The 18,958-nt window shown below is 36.6% G+C and overlaps 1 protein-coding gene across 1 annotated transcript in view; it reads right to left on the bottom strand.

The window, feature by feature from the left end:
- Window positions 1-18,958, bottom strand: part of KCNH7 (potassium voltage-gated channel subfamily H member 7) — a 245,808-nt gene that overhangs the window by 52,296 nt on the left and 174,554 nt on the right. The window lies entirely within an intron of this gene.

The following is an 18,958-nucleotide window of genomic DNA, read 5'->3' as shown; positions in this document are numbered from 1 at the left end:
ACTTCTAGGTTAGTTTAGACTGAGTTAGGTGAAACTGAAGAGTAAAAAAAATGTCAGTTGGGCAAAATGAGTGAACAGCAGTATAAAAGTGATCATAGCAGAAATGGATCCAACTTTTCCATGCTAGTTTCTTAGACACACACAACAGGAGAGGCTGACTGATGGTTGTGAGTTTCATTTTCTTAATGTGATGTAGAACTTTACATTTCTGCATTGCTTACTCCCGTGCAACAGGAAGTGAAAACAAACACTTATTATGTAACTATTTTTTTTGCTGGATCAAGAGAAAGAAGACCGGACATTGTTTCTCAAATAAAAAAATCAAAGTTGCACATACATAAAAAAGAGAATACACATTATTGGGTTTCATGTTAGAAATTTCAATAAAAACTGATTGAATATGAGGTGAATTTATCTTTTTGCTATTGCGTGATATCCTTGCAAGTCTTGGGTACCGGTTGGCTAATCTTGCCCATCTTGGTTAGATGGTAGACTTCAGTGTACTTAGCAATCCACCCAAAATACATCTACTATTTCCACTTGCTTAAAATAGAAGTTGACAAATTCACTGTCAGTGAAAAGACATCTTATTAACTTCTCTCTTCCGGACAGTGAAACTCTTCTTATAATTTGGATTGTAAAACAGGTGGCTTAGGGAACGAAATGTTTTTAAGAGTAAGGAGCAGCACTGGGACGAGACTAAATTATTGCAGTGTTAAAAAGTCTCTGAACATTGGGACATGACATGATGAGAAAGCCAAGCTTCCTTGCATCTTACTAAGAGAAGACAATAATGCACGGTAGCAAAAGTCATACTAGCTGCAGTGGGTTTTCTCTTAAAAAAATTTAGGGGTATTCAACCTTGATGAAATATCATCTCACACTGGTTTTGCTGGTGAAAGCAGGAATGTTTTTATAACTGGTGTGTTTTACAAGCAGTATTAAGTGATAAGATTTATTCTATTATTAATGAGAAAAATTCAAAATTAAATAAACTGTGTTGTATTTTGCCTTTGAGTAAAGAACCCTGATCTAAAATTCAACTTTTCCTGTATGTTCCTGTTTATCCCATTCACTGCTAAATCAGCACTGCTGCAAGTTAGAAGACTCTTCATTCAAACACATTTTTTGACTCTGAGAATCTTGCTTCAGGTGTTTCACACAGATAAGGCTGGTGAACCTCTTTTGCTCTTTTTAGGTTCATGTCTTCACTTTCTAAGATCACAAGTTCAAGATTGCACTTATAGAAGGGCTGCAATCAGATACGCAGAAAAATATGGAGTGAGATCAAAGTAACTGTCATGAATTCACACAGTTTTAGACAGATTTATCTTTCTGAAGTGTTTGGTAGCTTTTAGTTTCTCAAAGATAACAGTAGTTGAATTGGGTTTGCATGGCAAGGTTTTGGCAGTGGGCAGCTATAGGGGCGGCTTCTGTGAGAAGCTGCTAGAAGCTTCCCCCATGTCCAATAGAGCCAATGCTGGCTCCAAGATGGACCTGCTGCTGGCCACGGCCAAGCCAGTTAGTGACAGTGTTATGTGATAACATATTTAAGAAGGGGAAAAAACCCCTGCGCAACAGCAATTGCAGCTGTAGAGAGGAGTAAGAATATGTGAGAGAAACAACTCTGCAGACACCAAGGTCAGTGAAGAAGGAGGGGAAGGAGGTGCTCCAGGTGCCAGAGCAGATATCCACCTGAAGCCCTTGGAGGACCCCATGGTAGAGCAGGCGGGTGCCTGAAGGAGGCTGTGACCCTGTGGGAAGCCCGCGCTGGAGCAGGCTCCTGGCAGGACCTGTGGACCCATGAAGAGAGGAGCCCACGCTGGAGCAGGTTTGCTGGCAGGACCTGTGACCCCACAGAGGACCCACACTGGAGCAGTCTGTGCCTGAAGGACTGCACCCTGTGGAAGGGACCCATGCTGGAGTGTTCATGAACAACTGCAGCCCATGGGAAGGACTCACATTGGAGAAGTTCGTGGAGGACTGTCTCCCATGGGACGGACCCCTGGAGCATGGGAGGAGTATGAAGCGTCCTCTCCCTGAGGAGGAAGGAGCAGCAGAAACAACGTGTGATGAACTGACCGCAACCCACATTTCCATCCCCCTGTGCCACTGGGGGAAGAAGGTAGAGAAAATCAGAGGTAAAGTTAAGCCTGGGAAGAAGGAATGTGTTTCAGGAAGGTGTTTTATGATTTGGTTTTATTTCTCATTATCCTACTCTGATTTGATTGGTGATAAATTATTTTTTTTCCCTGAGTAGAGTCTGTTTTGCCTTTGACGGTAATTGGAGAATGATCTCTCTCTGTCCTTATCTCAATCCACATGCTTTTCATTATATTTTCTCTCCTCTGTCCATCTGAGGGAGGGAGTGATAGAGCAGCTTTGGTGGGCACCTGGCATCCAGCCAGGGTCAACCTACCACAGTAGTTCACCGAAATTCAGAGACAAAATATTTAAGAAGAATGAAAATTTATTAATGGCTGCTGTTCTGTTAAGCAAACGGAGAAAGGATGTGTATGTACCAGAGGCACTATCAGGTGACAACTAAAAAAAAATAATTTAGTAAGCCTTTATCACTTTAAACTGTGTTACACTGTTTGTGGTGTTATCTTTTTTTTGACAGTTCTAACACCTGTCCCCTCAAGAAAACCTGCCTGGTACTGGGTAACATTTCTGCCCTGTGTTGTGTTCAAAAACTCTTGTTTTGCATAGTGTTTCTTGGTGAAGTGTCAAGGAGCCAAACTGGGCTGATGTGCTTTGCAGCACATTGGCCATATGCTTCACTAGATAATTGGTTCATGTAGCAGACTTTTGTTATAGGCTCTGCACCACCACATGCAGCAACAGTGTTTGACACTTCTTGGAGAAACACAAAGATTCTTCCCTGTACAATTTGTTTTATAAAATAGATTATGTAGGCAAAACACTAGGCAAGATGTTGGGTGATCTGGGAATTATACTCTAGTCTCTGCCATTGAGTTTCTCAGTGATCTTAGGCAAGCTGACGTTTAACCTCTCTAACCCCTGTCAAGTAGAAAGAATAATACTTACCTACTAAACTGAAAGCATCTTGCAAAGGATAATGACTGGAAAGCACTCATAGAAGCTGTTATGCAACAGCAATGTATTATGATCATTCTTACTCCTATAAATTCAGTTGAATCTTTTTATTTTTAAGATTAATTCACACAAATACTTGTCCTCTTCTCCTTTTAATTTTGAATTTATAACTTAATGGGGACACATTCCAGTTTATTTTTATTCCCTGCATGAAAATACTTTATTTTTGTTATCTCTTACACAAACTGTACAGTTTCTCAGTGTTCTCTGAGAGACCCATATTGCTATGTAACACATGTATATTCATAAGTTTTGTTCTGAGGCATTTTTAATATAAATTTATTAAAGAATGCAAATTCATACAGCAAAACCCAAACAACTAGAAACAAAGTAAAGAAGCATAATAATGTAATAATAAATCATAACAGAAATAATGAATGATAAGCCATCTGTTATGAACACCACCATGAATTGTTAAAGAAATACTTCTGTCAAACCACTGCATGGATTTACAGTATGGTTTCCTAGCTATTCTAGCACTGCAAGTGCTAGAGCAAGTGTGGGGTAGGGTTATTATATGCTGGATGATGGTTCTTCAAGCAACTGTAGAGCTATGTAAAGCACATGAACATGGAGAACAACCAGAAAGCATGCCTAATTCTTTGAAGAAGCACTGAACTCATTCTGTAAGAATATTGTGATTACATGGACCAGATGCTATAAGCAAGTTATTCAGAAAGCATTGGACCTTTTGCACTTTCACTGAGGATTCACAATACTTTGTGCTGTATATTTCCAAACAGACAGCAGATACATGATTAATGTACACTCACACAAACAATATGTAGCATATTCACAATCTAGGTAAGTTCTTTCATCATGGACAAAATTAATGTGCGTCTGGAAAATTTGAGCAAAGAGCAAGGTTGCAAAATAAGAGGTATACATGGTAGGGGAAAACCCAACAGTTGTAAGGTAGATGGATACTGAGGATATCTATGCAAAAGGTAGATGTGGAAGTTTGATAGGTGCAAAGTGTAATAAATTAGCTTTTCAGAAAGGTACTTTCCTATGTCTCATGACAAAGTGTGTCTCATGAACTGTATATTTAAATGATGTAGTTATATTCAGTAGTAAATACTGTTTTGTCATTGCTGCTTTTGCCACAGATGAATTAAAGTAAAGCTTGTACTAACAAGGTTAGCTCTTGTTTAGCACCTTTCATGTTAAAAGAATTTCATAAACATTTAATAAAACTCAAACTATAAATATAGTCCCAAATTACTTGGGGACTTAAACATTTATCTCACTCATAAAACATCTTGCGTAAAACTATGAAAGATGCTACCAGTCCACTCACTGAAACATAATGTTAAAATGATGTATTTCTAGGAAATACTATATGACATGAAAAAATATTATTTTGCCAATATCTTGCTGGGCTCAGTCCAATGCTAGGTGCACAGCCCTGACAGATGAACAGATGATCACTCCTGCATCTTTAAGTTAGGGAAGCTGTAGCAAATCTAGCAACATGTCAGCTTCTTGTATGCTGAGAGACTTGAATATCTTTATTATGAGTAGAGATTGAAGAACCTTTAAAATTTCTTATTGTATAAAATGTATTCAGCAGCCAAGTTCTGAAATTTACATGAAAATGTAAACAAGATGATAATGGAACCAGGATAATTCTATTATAGACATTATTGTAGCCAGTCAAAAAATAAGGGAAGGAGTTTGGAAGAACTTTTGACTTTTCAGATCTAATTCAAATAACACATTTCAAAGTTGAGTCAGAAAGCCAAAATCACCCATACTCGTTATCTGAGTGTAACAGTGGAAGGTGACTACCTTAATGAAATGTAAAGCACGTTCTGTTTTCTGAAGGAACATAGGCAAGAGATGACATGAGAACATTCATACCCTTCTCATTTTTATAGGAGGTTTCCATAGATTATTAGGCTAGGTTAATCTCAATGACCTCAAAGTAATTTCACAAAAAATTAAAAGCTATTTGGAGTAAAAATTTTCTTCCAGCAGCATTTTTAACTCTGTACAAGTTTATTGTTGGTGACTAGGCAATCAAGGAAGGTAGTGTCTCCTAAGTTCAAGTAAAGCTAAGTTACTATTCCTGTTTGCTCTATGGTGCAGAATGAACACTGCCAATATCATCCAAAACCCCTTAGATCATGAGTACAATGTCCTCCTTTTACTAGGTAGTTTTGAACTCATTTTCATATCTATTAACAAGGCAAATAACAGTATTGAACAGGAAAAACTGGAAAAACAAATTAAAAACGTGAAGCTAAAGCCATATTCTTGTAACAACTAACCCTTTTTATCATGACCATAGACCTTAAATCCAAATGATAGCGCAGTTCAAAAAAAGAAGGAGTATTACTTCAGCTTTAAAAGAGGTTATGATTTTGCATTGGAGATTTCATTAGATTTGTGGAACTCTCTTTTCTCCTGTGTATTAGTTCTACTGAAGCTACCAAGCTATAACTAGCAAAGATACCTCTTCCCTTTTATTCTCTATTCACACCATTACCGTGAGACCCCTATAGACTGGACCTCCTGAAGAGATCTCTGTATCTAAAAAGACCTAAAAATAAATATTACACAAGCATTACTGAGCAAATGGAAATTAAATCAACATTTGCTCCCTGATGGGGGGCATTACCTAATTCCCCAGAAGACTATAATGCTCTTTCATATTTCAGTCATCTTGATCATCTTCCTTCATGCTGACATGAACAACCAATAAGATTACACCAGTACTGAAAGTGTTTCTGATTTCATGCACCCTCCAAACACAGCATTATATATTGCTTTCACACATCAGCACTAAAAGTCATTTTTACACCTAAAAGATATTTTTACATGTTTTTCAAAGGATAGCTATCAAAGAACATCTTCTTAACCAAGAAATACTAATGGTGGGGAATGTTAGTACTTGTCTTCTTGTTTTACTCTTTTGTCTGTATTAAACACTTTAAAATTATGTAGCGTGACAATTTGTATATAATGCTGATACTTAACTTTTTCTGTCAGACAGTTTGAAGTATATCCATGAGGTCTTATAACACAGTGTTTTAATGGCCTCCATATTTTTTAAGTCAAGCTTTTGTTAAAGAAAATCTGCTGCTGTGTGAAAATACAACTTGTCTTTGCCTGTCCTATATGTTTCCCATTTGGGATTTTAGATACAAGAGGATATAAAACTTCTTCTTTAAACAGTGGGCTCAATATTTCTTTGTTTGCAGGGTCAGAAATAGCATAACATATTTTTTTTTTTGACCACATATTCACTAAGTGTAATTTTAGGTAGGCATTGAAACAGCACTTCTGTTATTAATGGCTGAACCTGAAAAACTCAAAGCTTATCTGAGCATATTTCAATCATTTTTGTTCCAGAATTCAATCTGCCACTAAATAAAGCTTTTTTGAGTTAGTTGAAGACAGACTTTGTGGCATTCTCAACCTAACTGAAATGCAGAAACATTGGAAGAGTTTTTGGATACTCAGTAAATCAACATTCTGGGGGTGCTGCAATTGGTAGGCAATGAGATAGTGCGAAAAGAGAAAAAAATTGGTAAGTTTAAAGTGGTATGTAGAATCTATTTGATTTAGTGTTAAGTAATTTTTATAATAAATGTCCAAAAAATGTCAGTGAAGTTGAACATTAATGCTGTTTGATGGTGTTAAAATTTAAGAAAAACAAAAATCTAACTGAGACCTGGACATAACCTTTTAATATATTGACATAAAAATCACTAATTTAGTATTGTAAAATCCACAAGGAATAGACTGGCATTGATTAAAAAAGGTGTTGTGCACCTATGCGTGTAACACTGATGTTATGACTGTTCAAGTTAGGTTGTGTAGGGTTCGGCATTCGGAAGATCTCGCGATGTCACGGAAAGTTAGAGGGTTAGTCGCAGCCTTGTGATGTACCTGTAATCCCACCTCCCCTTGTTAGTATAAAAGGAATTAACTGCGCAATAAAAGGGGGAAGTTGGCGCTCACACTGTGTGCGTTATCTGTCTCTTTCCCTGGTCCGGGCCGACCAGTGATCTAAGCGTGGCACCTTGATATGTAGCGAACGCTATAACGTTGGTCAAATTGTTCTATCTCTGCCTTAGGTAGTTTAGTTACAATTCCATCTTTGAGGTTTTTGATATGGATTCACTGGTACAGGTGAATATTTTGGTGCCTGCACGCCTGCTTTCTGGTGCTCTGATTCCTCTTTAATTTCCTGCACTGTAATGGGTACAATTTGTGTTGGAAGACTGTCATCTCAAGCCTACCTCAAAACACCTGTTTTCAAATTTCTTGTTTCCTCCAAGAGAGGAGAGAAATGCTGTCTTCCAGCCTTGGGAAGGCTTGTGGGAAACAACACTGAGCAAGTAATATGCAGCCGACAGGGTTTTACACACCTCTTTGCTGTCCCTGTTGGCTGAAGTTTTAACTTTTAAGTATTCTGTAGCTTCAATGTTAATGGTACTGTGATAGCAAGTTGCATTTGAGCTGGAAATGGAAGGTCTTTTAGAAGACACTTTTAAAAAATTATACAAATACATGAAATAGAGTGTATAATTGTAAAATGGGGTAGATATATAAGGATTAGCCTGAACAGCAGAAAATCTTTTAATTCATGTTTCTCCTGTGTATCATAAATTTGTATTTTAGTATTTTTAGAATTAAAAATGATCTCTCTGTGTATCTTTCTTCTCTTTTTTCTATTTAGGGCTGTCATTAAAATACATTTCATTGTACTCATGAAAATGGTGTTTAGATAAGCAATAGTAATACTTTACATCACGTCATCTAAAACATATGACGAAACAGAGAAGAAATGTAAGATCTGATCCCATGGCTGAAGCCCACACCCACACCGTATATATATCCAACAGTGACATGACTCATCTGCATACAGTGATTGGGTTGATGCCTTGAAATTATAGCAGCTGTACTGAACAATTACTGGACTCTCACTAGTGCTTGCACTTTATAAATATAATGATATCCACGAACACTGAAATCTCCAGAGATGTAATAGCACATCAGAGAACTTGACAAATACTGCAATACAAAGCAAAGATGCAACTCTTATTATCAAGTAATTGGACTCTCTATGTGAAGAGAATTACAAAACTATTCTTGGTCTTAAAGATTTACAAAGATTCCTCAAGAAATGTTGTCCAATTAGTCTCCATTTGATAGGGTAACATCCTTCCTTAGTGATGACGAAAACTTTCAAGTCTGACTTGGATTTGAGAGCTTTGGGACTTCCTGGGAGCACTGAGGAGCGCCTTACAGGACTAAAGCCATGAAATGCCACATTTTCATATGACTATCAAATAACTGGGTAAATCTATATAGCTAAAGATATTTAAATACACAGTAACCCCAAGTCTTCAAATTGTCAAGGAAAGTTATGTATGCCATGACATTAAAGCAGTAGAACAGCGTTCTTTTCACGTTTGTTCAGTAAAATTGTACAGGTTTCATGGAAATAGTATTTATGTGGTTGTTACTGTCAAACAAAATTGCTTCACCAGACTTGAATACATGTAATAATTTAGAAAACTCACTATCTCTAACCTTTCATTTTTCTCATGAAGATAGATATTAAAAGAGAGGAAGTATTTTTATTGTTCATTTTCCATTGGTTATTTTCCATGAAAACATTAAGAAATGCCTTATAGATCTTATATCTCAGGAGCCTCTTCCTGCCAGCCAGTATGAAATTACTTTCATATTAGTGGGTAATGCATCATCAGAGCAATACATAAAAGCATACAGATTTATTGAGTGTGCTTTACTGTACTTTCAATCTTAAATTAGTGATATACAGATTATCAAAGAAGGACAACTGACTATTTATGGCAAATGTTAATGCCAGAATATGTATTAAAAGTTGTGTAACCCTTTTTAAAATTCACTATGAGGTGTTATTTCAGAAGACACAAAATGCTATCCTTCAAAATGCTAGAGTTTGCGAGTTATTCGTTGCTCTTCTGGCAATACTAAGCTGTTAACAATCATTTATATGTCTGACAACAAAACATCAAGGGTCACATTTGTAATAAGGGTTTAAATTATTGCTGTGGTTTTCAGTCACCTAAAAGAACAAAGTAGATTTTGTGTTTGTTGATCTTGTCTTTCTCACAATATTTATGGTAAATGTATCTTTCATTATTATCCATTTAGACTGGTTTAATAGCTGCCAAACATTTTGATGCAGCTAAAGAAGAACATAAAATCTGTAAGAATATCTGAAGTGCATGGAGTGAAAATGAAGCAGCTACATCCATAGTTTGGTTCTGTAGTTACACTACTTGGACGTAACTGTCAAGAGTAAAGGAGAAAGGAAGAAAAGATCCTTATGCATACCTTCATGTTTAAGTTTAACCTTCAGTTTCATGGTAAATATTTTTTCCATAATCAGCAAAAAAAGCAAAATTCAGTTTCTAGAAAATTTGCATTTTGTAATTAGAGACCTTAGTGCGTAAAAAGGTGTGAACTGGAATTGAAACTGCTCTGGTAGCTGGGGAAAAGCTTAATTTAGAAATGCCCATCTCCCCTGTGGCTCTCCAGTGTTTATGCCTAATGAGCATATGCTAACCTCACTCACTTAAAGGAGACATTTAGTCTTAGTGTTCTGCCCAGGTTCCTCTCTTCACACCACTTGTAGGAAAATTTAGTGCATTACCCAACCTTCTACCAAATTTGGTTAGTAACATTCCACACAAAAAGCCATTTGGCAAGGGAAGCTGCAACAGATTGCATATACATGTTCACAAAATGTGATGATACAAATCACATTTCACTACCAAAACCAACCTATAAAAGCATGATCCAGATTTTGAGAGCCATCCATTCAATTCACACTGGTTAGGCAGAGAAAAAGGGTGGAGTTGTGGCCGTGGAGAACTGAGCAGACAAACTTGCTTTTCCTGTCAGTAGCTGGATCTTACATTAGACGTTTTTCTTTTTTTCCAATGTAAAAACGTATTTTAGTTTTGGGAAATTGTGGTAGGACCTTCATGATGATTCTTCACTAGCTACTCTGGTACCCTAACAAACCTGATAGCACAGCATCCGTGAGCCAAAAATAACTCCTTGAGAAGCTCTCCCTTGCCTGTGTTATGCCAAATGAAGCTCATGCTCCGGAGAGAACAGGACCTTTTATTTATGGATTTAACCAGGGAGATATGAGAATCTTTTTAGTACTATGGGTGATCACATGTATGATTGCAGACATCAAAAGCTCAATCCAGTGGAAAAAATACGTAGGATAGAAGTCTGACTGCAAGCTTTAATGTTCTTAATGTTCTTTGTTTTCTAGATATATTGACTAATTTATCACACTGTGTAAACTACCGAATGGGTCATTCACTGTTGCAGTTTCCTTAGCTTACTTGATATTGTAGGTGTAAATGAGAGCATAGTATATCTGGAAATTGTTTGAAAACCTGGAAGGAGGCTGCAGTCTGCATGCTATCCTAACAAAATTCATCAAAATAAATTAGCTGGCCTCTAACAAGTTATACAGGATGACCATGAGCCACAGACACTGATTTCTTGCTCACTTCCAAACCCAGCAACTAACATCATTACAGACTAAGCTGCAGAAAAAGGTATTACTCTCCTTTGGTTATAGTCTTCCATTGTTAACCCACCTACAAACCCAGTGAAATTAAACTTCTCTGAACAGAACAGATTGGTACAGATGTGAGACCATACCATACAGCAGTTCTTTTGTTTCAAAAGAGAGTAGGTTTCTCCATAATTAATAGAATTCATTTAGAAAGTGGAACATTTTCAAAGAAGACAGATACTTAGATTAGAAAAAAATGCAAAGCTGTGAAATGAACTTTTCTTCCCATTTAATAAATGTTTCTCATTTATTAGTAGCAGTATTCTGAACAGGCTGTCCAGAGCTGAACATACCTTCTCATGCCACCTTCCAAGATATTAAATGAAAAGTAGTTAATGCAATTTGCATATTTAAAAAGATGCTGCCTTAATGTAAAATTGGCAATTCTCTGAATAAAAGATTTATGCTTGAAAATACACCTAAAGTACCTTAAAGACAATTCCACCATGTGCTACAATGAAAGATTTATTCAACTGTCAAAGAAAAACAGACTTATCTAATATAAATCTAATACAAGGCCACCCTTATATCAGGAAGAATAAACTCTGAGTTCTCTATGTATTATGAATATCAACTAAATATTCATGCAATTTAGGTATTTTATTTCAGGTATATTTGAATTTTATAGCATATTTCTACACTCTAGATGGCCAGAAATAGCCACTATTAGTAATTATTTTCTAGATATTTTTGTTGTGGTATGCTCATTAATTTTATGCTCAGTGTCACCTATACCACCCATAAAGCTCAATAAATGCTTTGCAACTACATGTTACCACACTTATTAGCACACAATCTCATAAACATTATATTTGGGATTCAATGACCCTTTGATTTTTGATTCCTACATCTATTTCCTGATTTTTCCCTTACTGGGTTTTTAGTAATATTTCAATATAATTTAAGGAGTGTTCCTCCTTTTTTTTTAAAAAAAAAGCATTATCTCTGAACTATTCTGGGTATGCACTTCCCTATTGATCCTGTTACCAGTTACAAGCTGAAAGCTTTATTCAAGTTCTAACACATGACGTATAATAGATGAGAAGAATGACCTTTTCATTTGGCTTATTAATTTTGAGGGCATTCAGAATTCATCAAACAACATACTGTGCTGAGTGGGCTTAATGGTCTTTGCTGCTTCTTACTGTTTCTAATCCTATGAAAAAAATCCCAAACCCTAACAAACCCTAACCAGATATTATTTTTGTCAGCTGTCAATACATCAAAACTAACCAATCCACATGCTTCTCTCCTACTCCTCTGCCCAGGCCAAAAGAGTAATAGCCTTGCTGCTGTTTCTCCTTTATATGCTTAAGGTCACCTGGTTTCTAGTAAGTAGTAGAAGATAACTGCTTTATAATTATCACCAGTTATATCATCACCTTATTAGCTGCAAATTGCAGGAATATTCTGCTCTCACATTTAGTTTATTCATCAATTTCTCATTAGTGATGTGTGGGAACTTAACTATTTCCTTGAAAAAATTAATCTTTCAAATTACTCACCAGTTTTTCACTTTGTGTATTAGCTAGTATTATGCTAAAAGGGAAACTAGTTACTTGCAAGAAATTAATATTAAATTGTTAGCTGAACATACCTGTATTTTTTGTCTGACGAAAATGATTCTTAATAGGCATGAATATGTAATTTCAGGTAAATGCTAAATATTGTCCAGGTTATGGCATTTTGTGGCTAGATCCAACATTGGTACTACAGTGCATTACATGTGAGGTGTCTGGCACTAGAACAGATTTCAGCATGCAGGTCAATTGAGGGTAAGGGCACTCAGGGAGGCAGGGAGGGAGTCCTGAGTCTGAGGCCCTGGTGCCCAGGGTTATTTCTGTGGATTTTTTGTCAGATGGTCTTTTACATAAGATAAGTAACAGGCAAAATACTCTGGGACTACAACCCAGGACTGCCTCTTTCTAAGCAAGTACCATAAATGTTAGCTACACCAGAAATGTTCCTTGTAAAACGCCAGCTCTTTCTGGCCCATGAGATCCACAGCTTTCTGCCCTCTTCCCTCCCTCTTTCTGCACACCAGCTGCTATTGCTGTCTATTGCTAGGTGATTTTCTCTGGGAAAGTATATGCTTATGCTGGCCTAAACATAGAAACTGTTTCCTGAGTTAACATGGTAACCACCTGACTCTGATCTAACTTTGAAGTTACGCTGCTTGGACTAGGAGATTGGGCTAGATGGCCTCTAGAGGTCTTTTCCACACTACATTTTTTTATGGTTCTAAGGTTACATGAAAGAGAGACTGTGACTCCTTTCATGGCTGTTTTAAGGCAACTCTAACTGCACATGTGAAAGGTATTATTTCAGGCTGTGCATGCCAAGTGGATCAGAGGACTCTGCCAGTTCTCTTGATCCCAGAGGGGCTTGACAGGGACTAAGCAGGGGCTTGACTTCCTGCAGTTCATGGTGGGACATTCTGGTGGGTGTCGAAACCATTGTTTTCAACTGAGTAACCTATCAAGTTTAGAAACTCCCAAGGTCAATCCACCATGAAGTGGGAGTTTGGAGGTTTAGAGCTCTAGTCTAGAGAAATGAGGTTTGCCTAAGTGCTGTCTACACCTTGGTTTTGATCAGTTTTAACTTGCTTTGTAGGGCATTAGTTCTTACACCCTCAACATATTCATCAAGTTCATTTTTTTCAGAACAAACTATGATGCAGTCTGAAAGTCTATGCCCACCTATCTTCCCCACTTATTAGCATCAACAGGAGAATGTTGCTTTGGAAAATGATCTAGTATTAAAAAAAATTACATGCTCCATTCCATGTTAGCATCACAGAACATATCACGGAGTATCTGATTCAAGGCAGTAACAACAAAGAGATCACACAAAATGTTGATTACTCAGAAGTGTAATTCATAGAAGATACTGGATACTTTTTCCCAACTCAGCAAAATCAGGCAATCCCTTTTTCAGAAGAGTAGATCTTGGGGGAAGGACATGGACTAATTAAGAATGCATCCAGGTTATATGCTTCAAAGCAGCTGGGCTTTCTGACTGCTCCATTTCTACCATATGTTGTAAAATCTTCTCAAAACACTGCAGCATTTCAGATGCTTTAGCCTATTCATCTGTCACAAAGAGAAGAGGCTCTACCGGAAGGAAGGAATATTTTATCTTTCACAGTTGCTGTGAATCTGTAACTATATTGGCCATTTTATTACTTGATGCAATAGCAAGTAATTCCAATGAGAATGCTATGTTTTCTTCTGAAACTGATCAAAACAGTGGGCTTTATTTTCTGCTTCTGTGCACTTTGTATAGCTACTTGCTCTGGTGCAAAAGAGCCTGCTCTACAGTTTTGGTGACATCTTTGCACAGGTATAAATGATTACCTCGAGACTGGGGTATTTTTATTGGTTTTGCCATCACCATGATGTTCTCTACTTTTCTTCTTTTCAAACACAGCATGTCACACCTTCTAAATGATAATGAAATTGCACACATTTATACTATTTCTATAATTACATCTATAGTAATTACAAAGCCTAATTATATAATGACAATACAAGGTGAAATTTTATTGCATGAGGGTGCTAAGTATAATTGTAAACAAAGGGAATAAATTCTTGTATAAACTATGTCAATTGATCATTGAGAACAGGAATAGCAAATAACAGAAAAAAGATGATTCTCACTTCAGCAGAAACTAATAATTTAATTTAAACTTCCCATACAGTAACTAGGCAATTTTGGCTCTGCTTACCCTCCGAATTCATCATTATATATATGCCTTGCTGTGTAATTGGAAGACATATCAAATTTTTTTCCCCTTAATTCAGAATTTTCTGCTTTATGTCAGCTTGTGTTCCAAAATGAACAGCCTTGAAATCTTGTTCGTGTGTGTGTTATTGCATGATGCTGTAAACAGCACAGTGTGTCAGCTGAATCAGACTGCTGAAAATGTATAGATCAATAATTCGGTTTATTTTTAGGTCTTATATTGCCCCTCTCTGTCCTAGATGCTACTAGTCTTCTTTTAGCCTGAAAACCTGAAGGTCAGTTTGAAGTCATGATCATGTAATGGTTCTTTTTATATCAACAGCTGAGACTGGCCTTGGGGGATATTGTTACTTATTTCTTAATCTTTTGGGGCTGACAGAATAGAGTCTGGCCAGATTACAAAAACATGCAGTGAAACTACAAGGTCTATCACTTCGTATATGACCCCCGCCCCTTCACTGAGAACTCTACTTTCAGAAGAGCTGTGGCTGTTCAGCATGTCAGCAAATTAGATTACAATCTTCCAATCAACCGTGTAGCCTGTCAAGGTATATATTTATTGTTTGATCAGCCATATAACCAGTTTGGGTATATATATTTCCTACAGGTGGGTGAATGATGAAACTGTTTTGAAAAGTATTATTTCAAGAAATTTAAAGATCATAGAGTTTTACCTTCCTGTTAGTCAGCTATTGAGACAAATCATAAACAACAGATACATATTAAGTCTTTCAACCACATGCTATATCTCAACAGACTGATGAATTTCAAGGGGATCAATAATCTCTGAACATTAATGATCACAGACCACAAAACAATTTTTCTTAAACAACACAATAAAGAGACCAGTAATTTATAAGTTTATTAACTGGGCCAGCTATTGTTTGTTTCCAGTGTTAATTTATGGGTATTTAGGAATTCACTCTTTGAAAATAAGCATAGGTACTGACTATTCTAATCTTCATGCTGCTCTGAGTCTGTTCACAACAGAGTTCACAGCTTTGGAGCCATACATCAGTGGGAACTGGATGTGTAAGAAGCTTTAAAATAAATCAGTATTTAAACAAATGGTAAAATCACTTACTGTTGCACCTCTACATGCTGTAATTTTAAGGCCAGAAGTCCTCTTTATAAATTCCTAAAAAATGTTAAGGTATATATGTAAAATTTTTGCCCCACTGCTTTCTTTAATAGAAGTCTACTTTTTGTGCCTCTGGGAAAACTTGTCTCTTTCTAACAATCAGTGTCAGGATCCCAACTGATCCTGTCAGTGCAAAAGAGTGCAGAAATTGGACTGTCCCCTTGAACAGAATGTCAAAAGAAATGAATAATGAAAAAAAGTAAGTTGAGACTCTTCTAGAAGAGAGTCTAGCTTAGCACATCCAGGAATGATAATGTGAAACATTAAAAAACCCCAACTTTTAGTAAAGTGGAATGGAAACATAAATTTAATTTTAGTGACAAATATCTACACTGGGATATGACAATGCCAGTTTTTCAATAAGGACTATCTGGCAGCTACTGCTGGACTATTCCTCTGAGTAAAAGTCAATGTTATGCAGAAACAGACATCCAGAAGATGTTATGCTACTCCGCATTGCATTACACAAGGAGTTTTGAACAGTGAAGACCCAGGTGAAAGGACAAGAGATCAGGGTACCTACTTATTCAGGACCAGCACATGTGCAGCACTTCACTGGAAGCTATATCTTAAGGCAACTTTAATCTCTACATAATGTCCTGAACATTCCTGTTACGTAGTAAGACAATATTGGAAGGGTCTTTGCAGTAGAATTTGTAACCTAGCTCTTTTTGAAGAGATTCATTTATTTGTATTACTTAAAAGGTAAAATGCTGAGGATTGTATTTATTTATTTATTAAATTCTGTAGTGAAATCTTGTTTTCTGCACCTGCATTTCAAAGTTTGTATTTTTCACTTGAAGTATCAACCACTGTCCCACAACGTCTTCTGTTCCTTCTGAAATTATTTTCTAAACTTTATTCTCCCGTCTGCTCCTAATTTATTGCACTAAAATTTTACTGCTAAAGCATCTCACTCCTCTTTAAATGCTTTCTGAAAGTGTATCACTTCCTCTAAACACAATGGCCATGACTCATTTATTTTATTCATTATTATTCCTCTACCTTGTGAAGGTAGTTATGTGCCATCCCCTCCTTTTTCACTGTCTTCACTACCTAAATTACTTCTCCAGCTTGCGGATATGATATGTCATACAGCTGTTATCTCTGGAAAGAAGAACTTGTTCTTGTGTCCTGTGATGCTGATACTCAGGTTGATATTATTGATGCATGAGAGAGAATCCAGAGTGCAGTGATCCAGCTGTGAGGCTCACTGATACCTTAGTGTGATGCATACCAGAGTGCATGTCTCTATATTTTGAGTTGCACGGTGAGAGGAGTCACAGTAGTGGAAATGTCAGGTTATAGCAGCAGGACCAAATTTCTCAGCAAAGCTGAGGAAAGGAAAGGGAGAGAGATAAACAATAAGGAGTACAAAGAGAGAGATGGATGGATGTTTGAATGGTGCAATATGTGACTGCAAGTGGCCTTCCATGTCACCAAGTCCTGCAATCCCAGAAAAGCACATTGTGTTATCTATCCCTTTACTACATTTCTCAGGCTCTGTCTAATGACATTTAGAATTCTTGCCCTACCTTCTTTTATTAGAAGACTATTTCAGAATGTCACTACTCTGATAAAGGGCGACCTTTTAACTTACCATGGCCATTTTATACTCATTTGCTCTTTTACTGATATTGTCCCATAGATGAAATAGTTCATATTGCCCTCTGTATATTTTTGATGCTGTTTCACAGATTTTCGTACCAAAGAACTGTGCCAGCATAAGCATATCCTAATAATCTCATCCGATGTTTCTGCCATATTCGATTCTCAACGCTGTGCTCAAACCTTCCAAACCCACTTTTGCACTATTCTGCAGATACAGAATGGATCTTTGGGCCTGTGAAAAGTTTTACAAAGAGATTTACAGGCAGACATGCAGTGGAACCTTCAAAGTGCTGACTCTTAAAAAACATATTGAAATCACTGGGGATTAGAAACATAAACAGGTCTAAAACTAGCCACTTTCTTCTAAATGTCTATTTCTAATCTAATTAATGAATAACTAGCTAACTAGATTTTTGGCTATCGAATTCAGTAAACCTACATTTATATAAACCTCCTAGGAGTTTCTCTCTGTACCTAATCCTAGAGTTTAAGCTGCAGTAGCAACTAAAAACATTGATAACTGAATATAATAAAAGGAACAGCTGTGAGGAATTCTTTCCAATTATCATGAATGCTATATTATGAAAGTTTGCTACACAAATTGTACCACAGCACATTGGTTGAGAGAGTTCTAGAAAAGGACATAAACCAGTGTCAAATTAAATTGGAAGTCTTTTGTGAAGTGTAAAGATTTTATAGAGCATTTCAAATTTAATTTTGAATTTTGTTTAGTATCAGTGTTCCTGGAAGGTTTTTGTGATCCAAGCCATTTCTATTGGACCTTTTCATAATATCTATCTAAGTTTTTTGGGCAATATTCCCCCCCCCCCCCCCGCCCGACAGTGTCATTAAGACATAGAAACTTGGCAATCTGGCACTAATTAGCCAGTCAGAATTTTGAAAAAAACCAATCAAACTTGACTTATGCTTACATGACTTATAAAAACTAGTCTTTTTAATGTAACATGACTTTTTGCCATATTATCTGTGAAAAGATTTCTATGCATAACTACTATGAATAATTTAAAGCCTATCAAAATGGATCTGGAAGAGATTAAATCTTTCACAACTGACCAGGGAAGAAAGTACAATGGTTGCAGATTCAAGTTAGCTATCAAAGACAAAATATATGAAAGATGAAAATCCAATTTCTTTTTAGGCACTACCTGATCTCAAGATAGAACTGATAGAACTTTTATCTCTATTTCTCCTGGAGGGTGTACAATACATTCCTTTTTTATATCTGTTGAAGGGAGTAGGAACATTGACAGTATCTGGCATAGTACCAAAGTGGAGAAACTGCTGTCTGGTCTATGGAAGGCAGGTATGTAAGCAGTAAGTCAAAAGCTAGTCTTGGGAAGATCTTCCTTATAGAATCTATATCTGCATTCTAATAGAAAGCACTTCTAACCTCTTTCAGTCTGTGAGTGGATGGGCATTTAAGGGCTAACCCACTGCTTACTAAGACTATAAAAGTTATTTGGGATACTGTCATGTCTTAATATTTTTTTTCCAGTATGTTGCACATCGGTGGCCTGTCCTCGCCAATTTCCACATGACATTACAACACAAATGTAATAATAATACTGAATTTAGCTGAAAACTGTTGCCTTCAGAGGGCACTGTATCTGTCTTAGAGTGAAGAAATATGCTATCTTGCATTGTTTTCAGTTTTGTTTCAGTTGTATGCCTCATGTCCAAATATGACAGAATATATCATACATCCAGTCCAAAGA

This window comes from Buteo buteo, chromosome 5, assembly GCF_964188355.1.
Source record: "Buteo buteo chromosome 5, bButBut1.hap1.1, whole genome shotgun sequence".
Classification (NCBI taxonomy): Eukaryota; Metazoa; Chordata; class Aves; order Accipitriformes; family Accipitridae; genus Buteo; species Buteo buteo.
This window is presented reverse-complemented; position numbering and strand designations above follow the sequence as displayed.